Genomic DNA, 12390 nt, shown 5'->3' on the forward strand with positions numbered 1-12390 from the left:
CAATTTTAAATTTATTTTATCATTATTTTTATTTTTGGTTTTTTTCTATTTTTCTATATTATTCTTTTTCCATTTTTCCTTCCGTCGGAGCCTGGAAGAGGAAAAAAGGAAAAAAAAATGAAAGAAAAAAAGTAATGAAGGAAAAATTAATAAAGTGAAAAAATAAAAATGCATAAAAATTCGAAAAAAATAATAATAAAACATCATTAAAATTTGTCGGTTTCAGCGGCGGCTGTGCCACATAGGACGACCGGCATCTACGTCAACGATTTTCGGCCATAATTGGTTGGATGGATTCAATCGACAAAACGTGAAAATATTCGGGACTTAATTGGGAAAACTACAAGATTTAGGACTATTTCAATTGACAGAAGTATAATAGGTTTAGGACTTTTTAGATAATCTTTTCGATGCTTAGTTTTGATTCATTTTGTGATATTTCATTATTAAATGCAAGAATCTAATTAGGAAATAGCAATACAATTCAATTATTAGATGCAGGATTTTTATGAAATCTTGTATTGAATGGTCCTCTCTCATTCATAATATAATTCGTATAAACCAATCCTAGAATCATTTTTTCATTTGCTATTGAAATGACGCTGAAAATTTGGTCACGTACTTTTGAGAGAATGACGGTGTATGCCAGTTAAAATTAATCATTCCTAAAGATACGAGAATCAAAAGTGTATATCCCGCCCTCTAAAGCGGTATGGTATGCTGGAGTGTTTGGCGAGCTAGGACCTTAGCGCTTTTCTTTAAGAGAAGTAAAGGGGAGAGATGATGGCTATTTGTGATCATGCAAGGGATTAGCCCTTTGGATCCCTCGGTACTATACCTATATCAATACGTTGGAACCCTAGGTAATATTCCGGATGAAATTATCGAGAAAGTTCTAAATCTGTTACACTTGTGTAAATTCAGTCATAAACCTTTTAATTAGGCTAATTTAACTTAAACCTTTTTACAATTTATCAATGTAATCTGTCCGGTCAATTTTGGCCGAAAATCGGTGACATGAACATCAACCATTCGACATGACATGGCCGGTGCTAACATGGAAAATTTTTGCTAAATTTTCTAATTTTTTCCTTTTTTTTTTTTCCTTTTTCCTTTCTTACCGGTGGCGAACGCCGACCATCACTTGTGGCCAGCGATGAGGGCGAGCACTCGCAGTGGCCCCCCTTGCCAAATCTTGCCGGGTCAACCTTGCCGGGTCTCGCCTAGGCAAGCTCGAGGGCCACCCTTGTTTGCCATTGCTCGTGGTCGATGGCTAGCTAGCCATTGGCGAAAAGGATGGGGAAAAACAAAAGGAGGAAAAATTTAAAAAAAAAAACTATAAAAATTATTCACGTCAGCGCCGATCGTGACCCGTGGGAGAGCCGGTACCAATGTCAACAATTTTTGGCTAAAGTTGGCGACATAGACTACATTAACAAATCATTAAACTACTTAGGTTTAAGATTTGTTTTTTTTTTGGTGAGTTTCCCTAACATTCCCGCTTGGAGCTATATGAATTCTATCTTGCCCTTGCTCAAGCGTCGTTCCTTGATTTCAATAGAAATCCTTTTTTCGGAATGTCGACCTCCTCCAATTTCCTTTTTGTTGTTTCCTTCGTAAAGCCGGCTTTATTTATTTTGCCATTCATTAAGGAAGCAGAATTCGGTGAGCACGTTCCGAATTGCGGAGCACTTGCCGGGTTGCGGATTTGTTCGTACAAAACAATTTCTCACCGCAAGGATCGCTCGGCTTACGACCCATTCCGACATTATTTATGTGCAGATCAATGCCGAGCACGTCGGGATTAGCCCGTGTAGATCTAGTGTATCCTAAGTGACATGCATCGAGGTTTTCATCGAGGCGCCATGCGCGGTGCCGATCTTTCAAACTATCGCGCATGATCCATAGCATCGGCAGCACGCGTCGGGTCGGGAAGGAAGGAGCTCGACATGTCGCGGTGCGAAGGAATCATGAATCGAACTCTTCCGAGGCTGTCGCGACCCTCCTTCCGGCGAAGGTTAACGGTTAACGAGCCGATCCCCTTTTTTTATATGTGGGTAAATGACCCCGGTTGTCAGCCGGATTTTTTAGGATCGCGGGTCTCTCCCAAGACCCATTACTCGAATCGCGATGTCGGAGAAAATTTTATATCGAACATCGACCTTAGTGTGGTCGGGTGGCATGTGCAATATGTACATGCAATTTGGAGTCGCCACCGATCAATTTATTGGAAGGTATGATCGGAAAACCCTACCGAGCGGTCGGGAGAAACCGTTCGGTTCCGCGAAAACCGGAGATTTTTGGGTCCAGGGACTTGGTTACGCCAAGATTCACATTGATGCCCTTTCGGTTACCGATGTTGAGTGATTTTCTAACCTACGAGTTCATGCAGATGGATTTTCGGGTGAGGTAGGCCCTAACGATCTTAAGGTGTTCATGCGGATGGGAATTTTACTATTCTAATCAATCACAGTCAAAAAATTAAAAAGCGCAATCAATATAATCACAAGCAATCAAATCAATCAATTAAGGCTCGATATATCTAAAAATGGCCCTATCGGCCCACGTAAATGTCAAATTTAGACTTCGGGGGTAGTTCGGGAAAATTTGGGGCGGAAGGCCCAGAGGGGTAGAATGGTCATTTTTGGGGTTCGGGACCCGAAAATCACAAAATCGGGGCCGGGCCAGTTGAATGTGGCTATTTCCCATTTTTTGTGATTTTATGGAATTTTTCTAATTTTTATAATTTTTTTATAATTTTTTATTTTTTATTTTTTTACTTATTTTCTAAAAAAGGGTTGGGAATTTTCCGGATCGACACAGATCGACCCTCGAAGTCTCAAAATTTTCGATCCAGACTTTATGAGTCCCGAATCGATCTAGGAATTTTTAGGAATTTTTTGGGAAAATTTGGGTATTTTTATGAATTTTCTAAGTATTTTTGCAATTTTTTTGGATTTTTGGAAATTTTTATCTATTTTTTATTTTTTTTATTAATATATTTGGACCGGGTCAAACCGGTCAACGACCGGTCAACCCGGTCCGACCGCTCGCAGACTCGCTCTACGTACAAATGACACCGTACGTATTTAATACGTATATTTTTTTGATTTTCTGAATTTATATCCTAATATTCGAATATATCTAAAATAACGGACGGCCAAGATCTACTTTGGAACCCATCTCGACCGTTGACTCGATCTCATTAAAACGACGCCGCTTCTCAACATCAAATGGGCGGCCAGGATTAAACTTCAAGATTTCATCTTAGCCGTCGAAGCCTACTAAACTAAACGACGCCGCATTGAACATTTGACAGACGGCCACGATTGATCCTTGAACTAATCCTAGCCGTCGCCTCGTCTAGCTATAAAACGACGACGCTTTACTTAAATGCACGAACGGCCATGATCTAACCTAGACTTGATCTGGACCGTCCATTCCTTCTACTGCCAAAAACGACGTCGCATTGCCCATATGAGACGTCGCCGTTTTGATTTTTTTATTTTCTATCTAATAAAACTATTTTCGAAAATACAAAAATTACAGATCCGACGGCCTACAATTAAAAGACTCGATTTATTACGGACGTCCGATCTGCTGAACCGATCTAACGGCCAGCTGACTCAACGACGCGTTGGACCAATCGGGACGCGACACGTCAGCGAATTTGACCCATTGACCGCCACGTATGCGTCGTCTCCTACCTCTCGATGACGCCTAATGGACGGCTGAGAGCTCTCCGGCGAGATCCAACGGTGAGATCTCGCCGGAATGGCCTCAAACCAACGCCGATCTACTCGTTTAAGCCTTGGGACTAACATACTCAAAAATCAAGACATTTTATCCTGAGAATCAACGGGAATCAAGCTTATACGGTCTCGGCATTGCTTAGTTCAAACACACAATCCAGAGCACAATAATCCAATTCCTTCACAAAAACACTCAAATAGAAGTTCTAGAGGCTTACCTCGAGCTCGGATCGAGCTCGCGTGACCTAGAATTTCCTAGGTAGGCTTCGACGGCTTGAGCTATGGTGGTCGGGTTTTACGGGCTCGATTGAGGATTTTTGCACGGAATCAAAGCAAAACAACCATGTGAAGATGATCAACAACGTTCATGAGCCAAAACACATACAATAATTGCAATGATTATGTCCAAAACAGTGAGATGCCATGAACGTACCGGGCCGAGGTCGAGAGATCGACATACCATTTTAGGAGCTCGCGGGTTGATTAAGCCGGCGCGATCGAATCCTGGAGCCTAGACGAAGCTTCCGGACGTGATTTCAAGTCTTGATTCGCTCTGGATTGGCCTCACCAAGAACTCACGGTCGAGCTCGAGTTCTCAACCGAGCGAGCGGGAGAACGAGCTCTCTCTCGTTTTCTCTCTCTCTCTCTAGTTCTCTCAACACCTTGCGAACGGAATGAGCCCCCCCTTTCGCGAATCTTCCTCGCCCCTTTTATACTCGTTTTTCAAATGTTGGCGCGTCGGGCAAAGCTTCACCGACTCACTTCGCACGTGCCCATGCGTGCGAAGTGAGCTGGATGGAGACCGGAACGGAATAGGATTCCGTCCGGCTCCGTTTGGCACTCCGACAATGCCAATGGAGCGCGAATTGGGCTAAATTTGCAGAATGTTGACTTTTTCGTATGGCTGGGGCTTTGATCGGCTCGCCGGAGCTCCTCCGGCAACCATTGGCTCCGAGGTCGGGCTCAATCGGCGTGTATTGATCGTGGGAACAAAACACCCACCTCAATTGATCTGATTATGGGCGAATTGATCTTCAATTTGAGTGATGAATCTCGGCCTTCAACTTGCAATTCGCGCGAGTAAGTTGGGGAAGATGATGAACAGCTGCGGACCGGTTCGGCCGGTCGGACGGGCGGTCAGATCGGTATGAACCGGTTCGCATGATGAATCGCATAGAATTTTCAAAATTAATTGAAATTGAGTGGAAATTTTTGCAATTAAACTTCAAAATTGGACTTAGGGGCCTGAATTCTATATAAAAATGTGATTTTGCCCAAAATTTCATGTCAATTTCAACAAAAGTCTCAAATTTTTCTAAATTCCCAAATTGGGGAAAAATTCAATTGAGTACCGATTCAATCAAATTGGACCATGAGACCCATTCCAATCGATTTAGAATGCATGAAAACATAGGGGGCCAGCCCAATTTTACCATGATAGTCCCTAGGTTAAAAGTAATTTTAAGAATTTGAAATCCTAGGGACTAAATTGCAAAAATTTTGGGAATTCTTACCCAATTCGTGCAATCCGCGTAATTGAGGGTGCAATTGATCAAATTGAAGTTCAAAGGGACTGCAATTGAATGTCTAGACAACAAATGTGTAACAATTGCAAATAAAAAGACTCAATTGGTATTTTTTATGGAAATTCAACCCTAGGCGTTGTGAAGGAACACCTAAAATTGAACTCAATTTTTGATTTTTCTTGAGGTCAACATTAAAAGGGAATTAAAATAAAATTATTGAACATTTTTGTGTATTTTTGTGACGTCGAGAGGTATTTTTTTTAATGAATTTTCAAGTATTTTTCTATTTTCCAAAAATATTAGAAAATGTGAAAAATATGAAAAATTATTTTTGTTCCAAATTGGTTCCTTAGGCTTGGCCAAGGCTTCCAATGTTGATTTTTTAATTTTTTGATTTTTTGTGAATTTTTGAGAATTTTAGAAAATTATACTAAAGGAAAATTGATTAAAAATCATGTGTCAACAAAGGTTAATCAAATATTAAGTGCCAAAGATTATCGATGTGTTCAACAAATAAAAAAAAAACAAAACAAAACAAAAATCGTTTCGAGGGACTGTCCAAATTTTTCTGGTACGTGACAAGATGACAATGGAAGTTACCTTCTTTCCCACACAATTAAACGCCGATGGTTTAGTTATCTTCCACCCAATTCATCATTCAATGTATTAAGTTGTGAGAGGCATCACGAATGAGCATAATCGAAAGTGTGTTAGGCTTGTGTTGGCAATTCAAGTAGGCATTATTATTAAACGCCGACGGTTTAGTTATCTTCCACACATTTAAACGCCGACGGGTTTAGTTATCTTCCACCCAATATGAACGTGAGAACTGCAATGATGCCATAGGCGTATCGAGACTGATTTTTCAGATAATTGGCGCGTCAAGGGAAGCTTTATATGGACGACACGTCTATTCAAATTACCCATCTGTAATCCGGCATATGACTATGTACACATGTTTGGCTCGTCAATTGTACGGTGTTGATATGGAAAGTGATCGGACGGGATCGTATTGGCCCATGTCCACCACGCATTATCTGGCCCGTTAACTTTGTAGGAGGGCTATATTTTACCTTGGAAAACTACCACAAAAAGTCTTAAACCGATTACAACCGTGTTAATCCAATCCTAAATCAATTTTTTTTTTGCTAATTGAGACATAACCTTTTGCATTTGTGACAATTCAGTCCATCCACCCAATTTTGATCGGAAATTGATGATGTAACGCGACAGGCATCGACGTGAATAATTTTTAATAATATTATAAAGAATTTTGAAATTTTTCTAATTTTTATTTTCTTGTTCCTTTTTGTTCTGTTCTTTCTCTTCTTCTTCCTTCTTCCTCTAGCCGGTTGTCGGACTAGACAAGCGGCCAGAGGTGAGGAACGGCGAAGTCAACCTCGGCAGCGAGCTATTCGCTACTAGGCGGCAAGGCGAGCTTTGCCAAAGGCGAGTGAGCTCGACCTTGCCGACCCTCGCCTTTGGCCGGTCGCCGGACTCAGGGATCGTTAGAGAAAAAAGGGGAAAAAAAAAGAAAGAGAGAAAAGGAAAAAAATTACAAAAATAAAACAAAAAAGTGAGAAAATATTGTCGAAATTGTTCACGTCAAGATTGATCGCGCCACGTCAGCAATTCTGATCAAAATTGGGCGGATGGACTGAATTGGCACAAATCCAAAAGATTTAAAATTCAATTGGTATAAACGAAGTTTATGACCGAATTAACACAGTGATAATAAATTTAGAATCTTTTTGGATAATTCTTGCGTTTTTCCTCAGACCATGCTTCCCATAGGTGAGTAGCGAGTTACGGTGTTGACACTCGATTTTTAATCAATTTTCTTTTAGTTTTATTTTCCAAAATCCAGTAAAAATTCACAAAAAATCAAAAAAAATTAAAAAATCAACATTGGAAGCCTTGGCCAAGCATAAGGAACCAATTTGGAACAAAAAATAACTTTTCATATTTTTCACATTTTTTAATATTTTCAGAAAATAGAAAAATATTAGAAAATTCATAAAAAATACTTTTCGAGGTCACAAAAATACAAAAAAATGTCCAATATTTTTATTTTAATTCCCTTTTCATATTGACCTCAAGAAAAATTGAAAATTGAGTTCAATTTTAGGTGTTTCTTCACAATACCTAGAGTTGAATTTGCATAAAAAATACCAATTGAGTCTTTTTATTTGCAATTCTTGCACATTTTAGGTCTAGACATTCAATTGCAGTCCCTTTGAACTTCAATTTGATTAATTGCACCTCCAATTGCACGAATTACACGGATTGCACAAAATCCCCAAAATATTTGCAATTAAGTCCCTCAACTTGCCAATTTTTGAAATTAATCTTAATTGAGGGACTTTCGTGGCAAAATTGGACTGGCCCCCTATGTTTTCATGCATTCCAAATCGATTGGCATAGGTCTCGTGGTCCAATTTGATCAAATTGATACTCAATTGAACTTTTCCCCAATTTGCCAACTTAGAAAAATTTGGGGTTTTTGTGCAAATTGATAGAAAATTTTGGGCAAAAACACTTTTTTAGATAATATCCAGGCCCCTAAGTGCAATTTTGAGGTTTAATTGCAAAAATTCCCAACCAATTTTGGTTAATTTTGAAAATTTTGCAAAGAACACTGTCTGACCGGGTTTAGACCGGTCGAACCAGTCCAAACAGTGTCATCTTCCCCAATTTACCCGCACCATTTGCAGGTTTGAACATCGAATTGCAATGATCAAATTGGATATCAATTCGTGCCTAATTGAACTAATTGGTTTAGGGCTTTTATTCTTCGGGTTGAGGAGCGTTGATTCTCACCGACGGCATGGTCAATCGTCGCCGGAGAGCGGCGACATTGCCGGTCAAAGTCTTAGTTGCGCAAAAAAGTCAACACTCCCAATTCGGAATGCAATTCGTGCTCGTTTGGGGTTCAACGAGGGCTTAACGGACCGGGACGGAATCCTAACGATTCCGTCGCCGTCCGGCGAGCCAAAACTCACGTGTTGGCACGTGAGGACAGCTCGGCAAAGCTCGCCTTTGTGCGCGCGAATTTGAAAGCGAGTATAAAAGGGCTGAGAAGGATCTAGAGGAGGGAGAGGTTCATTTTGGCTCGCTCACGAACAAAATAGAGAGAGAAAGAGAGAGAAGTAGAGAGAGAGACTCCCGCGTGAAGCTTTCGCCGGAGCTCCGAGAGCGAACAGTAAATCGTCCGGCCGGTCACCTCGGGCCGAATCGAGGCACCGGACCACCGCCGGAAGCTTCCTTGGACTTCCAGAAAGCGATCGCCACCAACCTCGCCGCCCGAGACCGCCTGAATCGGTAAGTCAAGCTTTCAATATCTTCATTGCACGATCATGGCATCTCAACTTCACGAGCGTAATTCTTTCGATTATTGTGTGCCTTTTCATCTCTGAACCTTACCGACCACGATCGCGTTTGATTTTTGCATTGATTTCGAGTGAAAACTTCGAGTCGAGCCTTCTACATATCCCGGTCCGGCCGAGTGCTGGTCAGGTCTTTATAGCCTTTGCGAGCTCGATCGGAGCTCGAGGTAAGGGTTCTCAACTCTTGATTATGCTCGCTTATGAATGAATCGACCTGTTATGCTCTGCGCTGCATGCTTGAACTTGGCGATGCCGAGATCGTGCGAGCTCGATTCTTGTTGATTTCGCGGATGAAATACTTTGATTTTTGAATATGTTGGTCCGCTTGATTATGCGAGTCGATCGGCGTTGGTTCGAGGTCATTCCAGCGAGATCTCACCGTTAGATCTCGCCGGAAGAGCCTCGGCTGTCCATTTAGGTGTCGTCGAGAGGTTGAAGACGACGATGATGTGGCGGGTCAAAGAGTCAAAAGCTGACGTGTCACACCCGGATTGGTCCAAGGCGCCGCCGACTCGGCTCGGCCGTTGGCGCGAGCGAGCCGAGTCGGCCTTGATCCGACGGCCTAGGTAATTAGTTGAGTTTGATTTAGGGCCGTCGGATCTGATTTTTGTATTTTTTAGATATTAGTATATTAGATAGAAAATACAGAAAATCAAAAACGGTGTCGTTTAGTCCCGAGATGTGCGGCGTCGTTTTAGTTATGGAGGAATGAACGGTTTAGATCGGATCTAGGATTAATCGCAGCCGTTCAAGCTATTAAATGAAGTGTCGTCGTTTTGGTAGAAATAGGTCGACGGCTCTGATAAGATCTTGGTTTAGATCGTGGCCGTCCGTTCTTTTAGTATATGCGACGTCGTTTTGTTCCGAATGAGTTGTGAGTCCGGATCAATTCCAGCTCTAATCGTGGCCGTTCGTTTCTTTTAAAAGCAATGCGACGTCGTTTTTGAAGCAAGCCCGAGGCGACGTCGTTTCATTTAGGCGAGGGCTGATGGCTGAGATTGATTCTAGAGTTAATCTCATCCGTCCGTTCTTTTTCTGTATATTCGAATATTAGGAATTAATATTAGAAAATCAAAAAATATTACTTAAATAATAAACGGCGCCGTTTTAAGTGTCGTTTGTACATAGAGTGAGTCTACGGGCGGTCGGACCGGGTTGACCGGTCGTTGACCAGGTTGACCCGGTCCAGAAATATTAAAAAAAAAAAAAAAAAATAAATAAAAAGAAATTTCCAAAAATCTAAAAAAATTGCAAAAATACTTAGAAAATTCATAAAAATTCCCACATTTTTACAAAAGAAATTTCTAAAAATTTCTAGATCGATTCGGGACTCATAAAGTCTGGATCGAAAATTTTGAGACTTCGAGGGTCGATCTGTGTTGATCCGGAAAATTCCCAACATTTTTAGAAAATAAATAAAAAATCCAAAAAATTAGAAAAATTAGAAAAATTTCATAAAATCACAAAAAATGGGAAATGACCACATTCAACTGGCCCGACCCCAATTTTGTGATTTTCGGGTCCCGAACTCCAAAAAATGACCATTCTACCCTTTTGGGCCTATCGCCCCAAATTTTCCCGAACCATCCCCAGAATCCAAACTCGATATTTCTGTGGGTCGATAGGGCCATTTTAGATATGTCTGTATGATTGATTGATTAGATTGCTTGTGATTATATTGATTCCGCATTTAATCTTCATGATTGTGATTGATAAGATAGAAAATTCCCATCTGCATGAATACCTAGAACTGTTAAGACCTACCTCGCCCGATATCACATCCGCATGAACTCTTAGGTTAGAAAATCACTCAACATCGGTAACCGAAAGGGCGTCGATGAAAATCTCGGCGTAACCAAGTCCCCGGACCCAAAAATCTCTGGTTTTCGCGGAACCGAACGGTTTCTCCAGACCGCTCGGTAGGGTTTTTCGATCATACCCTCCAATAAATTGATCGGTGGCGACTCCAATTGCATGTACACGTTGCACATGCCATCCGACCACACTAAGGTCGATTTCGATGAAATTTTTTCCTACATCGCGATTCAAGTAATGGGTCTTGGGAGAGACCCGCGATCCTAAAATCCCGCCGACAACCGGGGTCATACATATAAAAGGATCGGCTCGTTAACTCTCACCAATCGAAAATTTCGGTAGGGTCGCGACATACAGAGACCACACGCTTGCGAATTTAGTTAAATGACAATCCCGGGGGTTTGCCCGTATTCACATACCACTCAATTTCGTACGAATAGTAGATCCAACATTACTTAATTTTGTTTGGGGAGGGGTGGGGTGGTTTACCTGCTAGCATTGTTGAACTTTTGTTGTATTAATTGAGAGAAGGAAAAAGGAAGAAGCCAGCCACCCAAGACGTGCGTGCATAAATAGATAGAGGTCCCTCTTCCTTCTCCACAAGACCACAACCAAGCGCTTTGGTTTGGTTTGTTTGCAGAGAGGAAAGCTCGATTCTTTTCTCATCTGCTCCCTCAAATCTCTCGCAAGCAGAAGAAGAGGTAGATGTCTCTCTGTGCAAATGGTTCATGCTCTCGCAGCTATGCTGGACTAAGATCACGGAGCGATGAGCTTCGATATCGTAATGCATGCAGATGTTCGATATAGTCTCGGGAAAAACGGACACGGTTCGTGAATATGTAATGAACAAGCTCACTGAGGAGATTTTGTTTGACAGCAACTCATTATCTTCTGTTTTTCTTTTTTCTTTTTCTTTGTTTGCGTGACCATCAGAAGGACGGCTTGCGGGTAACCCGGACACAGAATGTGGAGGCTGAAGATAGCAGAAGGTGAAGACGGTCCCTATTTGTACAGCACCAACAACTACGCGGGCAGGCAGATTTGGGAGTTCGACCCCGAGGCCGGCACCCCCGAGGAGCGCGCAGATGTCGAGGCCGCTCGCCGGCACTTCTACGACCACCGCCACCAAGTGAAGCCCTGCGGTGACCTCCTCTGGCGCGTGCAGGTACGTAACACATCCCACGCACCTGAACCACGCACAACCAACGACACTACTCCGCTGTCCTGTTTCTCTGTGTGTGGTGGGGAGGAATCGTCTTCTTCATTTTCTTTCTTTTTTTATGTCGACTTCAGAATTGAGGACGGCATTGAGCTCCAGGCAAACGAAGAGGAGCCGTACATGCACCTCTACGCACGTGTCGGACCCGACCCGTATACGTAGAATCAGTTTTCAACCATGCTAGCTAATTGGGCATCTAAGTTTCGGCCACGTAGATAGCCTGCCTGATGTTGTTCTAGTGGGGTTGAATTGTGGGTGTCAAGGAGACGAGGTCGGATTGGAAAAGGAGAGATTTGACCCCTTTGGACCGGGGGAGGTCAGCGAGGAGAGACGAAGTAGCAACCAGACATCTCGGGTCAAAAAAATCCAACCCAACCTTGGCCTCTCTTCCTGGCTCTGTCGTTTCCTCCTCTTTCCAATTTGGAAAATTTTGCTCTAGCTTCGATACCCCCCACGCCCACCAAAACGTGAAAAAGGAGCTCAGCACGGCAGCCTCATCGGAGATCGAGCGAAGAGATCGTCTTGATCTCGGGACTTGAACTCTGTAGATTACTAGCCCCATAACGTTCGAGGCCACTACTAGCACTGAGGGGTCGAATCACGTCTTGGTATCATTTTTATGACTTTAAAGCATTCATACATCAGACGTGAACTAATCTGAGAGTTGTTTGAATCCCCGTCATAATTCAACA

At 42.2% G+C, this 12390-nt stretch overlaps 2 pseudogenes; both read left to right on the plus strand.

The window, feature by feature from the left end:
- The first annotated feature begins 11060 nt into the window (after positions 1-11060).
- LOC115734062 overlaps positions 11061-12390 on the plus strand; it is a 64092-nt pseudogene continuing 62762 nt past the window's right edge.
- Positions 11429-12390, plus strand: part of LOC125313907 — a 63724-nt pseudogene continuing 62762 nt past the window's right edge.

The sequence above is a fragment of the Rhodamnia argentea genome, chromosome 2 (assembly GCF_020921035.1).
Source record: "Rhodamnia argentea isolate NSW1041297 chromosome 2, ASM2092103v1, whole genome shotgun sequence".
Taxonomy (NCBI): domain Eukaryota; kingdom Viridiplantae; phylum Streptophyta; class Magnoliopsida; order Myrtales; family Myrtaceae; genus Rhodamnia; species Rhodamnia argentea.